Here is a 2,055-nt window from a genome sequence, read left to right as displayed (position 1 = left end):
CACCCTCAACATGACGTACTTCCAGGGCTGGGAGTGCTACTAGGCCGTGTCTTATCCCAGAAATACCTTATTTTTGTGAAGGCGCTCAGGGGACATCACTGTCAGGAGCCTGGGATGTGTCACATCATTGTGGTGGCCACATGGGGTGAGTACTTGGGTATCCCAAGAGGGGCACCAGGATGAGGATGCAGATGATGATGGTTACCCTGGATGATGCCCGGATTGGCAAACTGTGGGGTACAGACCCATTGGCCCATCCACTATAGCAAATTCAGGGCAGGCGCTGAGGCTGCAATCAATAGGAAATGGGGGTATGGGGCTGATGAGCTCCGTGGGAGGCAGTGACAGGCGGAGAGGAAAGCCAGAAGAGCTTTTATCTGCCCCACCCTTCTGAGGGTGGAGGCTGCTGGATCTGGCCCAGCTCTCGCACGTTGCTTCCGTTCAGGCTTTGTTTGAAGAAAAAAAAAAAAAAAGAAAGAAAAAAGAGCAGGTTTCACTTCTTGGCTCTAGGAAGCACACTGGCCCATCGGGCACACAGCCGGGCAAGCAGCACAGTGTGACTCAGCCCTCCCAAGTGCAGCCTGCAATGTGGCCCAGCTATGTTTGCCAAGCAACTGAATCAATCATTGCTCAGAAGGAGACCTTGGACCTCGCTTCCTTTCCTTTTTATTCCCCTCCCTTCCCCTTTTCCCATTTTATTTTTCACTGTTCCACGTGTGACCATCCCAGGTACATGTTGGGGAGCCACCAGCCTGGGCAGGGGACGTGGCACACTAATGGGAGCCACGGAAATCACCTGTAGAGAGACTGTGTGCAAGGAAAACCCCCAAATCAAGGCGGGGGGCTATGCTTGGCCATGGGGTTAGTTGTGCAGCTGCTCGAGGTGGCTCCAGTTGCAGGAAGAAGAAGAGACCTGGATTGCAAGGCCCAGGATGGAGGGCTGCAGGAGGCCATAAGGTCTTCATGCTTCTCATAGAGGCACAAGACCCTCCTGGCTGCCCTGATGGCATGGTGTGGGGCAGAGCGAGATGTGTGGGCATCATGGGATCCTGTTGCTGCGGGCTTGCGGCTCCTCCCCTAGCAGCAGCCAGCCCGCGTTTCACTCAGATGTTTCTGGGATGTGCCGTGTGTGGGGAGGCATCGGTTTGGCTCTGCAGGGATTTTTGGTTGGGTTCTTTTCCCTCAGCCGTTCGCTGCCCCTTTGATGTTCTGCCTCCGACACCACAGCTCGCCTGGGGCGCCAGGGCTGGATCCGAAAGCCCCGGTGGCGTGTCCAGAGGCAGCCGGCTCCCATCCGCTCCCCCCGCATCCCCTGAGCGGGGCTGGGTGGAGCCCCCCGACACCCACCGCACTCCCTGGCACTGCCTCAGGGCCACGCTCGCAGGGGGCCGGCCCCCCTCCCCACCCCACCACCCCCTTTAATTAAAAATTGAAATCACATAATTACCTCTTCATTAAAGCCAATTAAAGCTGGCTGACGAGGGAGGTAGGCGGCACATTTTGCAACTCGCCGCGGAGATGAGACAGTGCGCAGCTCAATTACGGCGTCTGTTTGCTTCGCCTCAACCCCACGGCTTCACCGGGGCTCGCTTTGAAAGCAGCTCCGGGTGGTCGGGGAGAAAGGCCGGGCAGCCTCGCCTGCTTATCATCACCTTCCTCCTCTTCTATCTCCTCTTCTTCCTCCCCATCTGCCCCCTTTGTCCCTGCAGATGCAGGAGGGCTGCTCTAAAGCCATGGCCAGCAAAACCCATGCAGTGATCACCCTGCTCAGTGTTAGGAATCGGCTCAGCCTCCAAAGAAGTGGGACACCTCCTCCAGACCCCACAGCAGGAGGTGACATGGTGCCCCAGCCCTGTCCCCTGCCTCCACCACCCCTTTAGCTCAGGCAGGAGCTCCCATCCATCCCGCAGCCCCAACGATTTGCAGCCCACTGAGCTCCACCAGTGTTGCAGCTGCAGCCAAAACCTCAGCACTGTGCTTTACTCTCCTACTGCCAGCTGTGAAATGCCTGAGAAAGCAGCCCTCATTCGCACTTTGCTGCACACACTGCACTTG

The 2,055-nt window shown here is 57.4% G+C and overlaps 1 long non-coding RNA gene across 1 annotated transcript; it reads right to left on the bottom strand.

Moving 5' to 3' along the window:
- Positions 1-356: 356 nt before the first annotated feature.
- LOC107314711 (uncharacterized) lies at positions 357-1,733 on the bottom strand. Its single transcript, XR_004307484.2, has 2 exons — positions 1,448-1,733; positions 357-446 (listed from the first exon to the last, which is right to left on the bottom strand). It is a non-coding gene; the product is annotated as an uncharacterized LOC107314711 (long non-coding RNA).
- Positions 1,734-2,055: the final 322 nt, after the last annotated feature.

This window comes from Coturnix japonica, chromosome 5 (genome assembly GCF_054131305.1).
Source record: "Coturnix japonica strain WE chromosome 5, WE-NBRP24, whole genome shotgun sequence".
NCBI lineage: Eukaryota > Metazoa > Chordata > Aves > Galliformes > Phasianidae > Coturnix > Coturnix japonica.
This window is presented reverse-complemented; position numbering and strand designations above follow the sequence as displayed.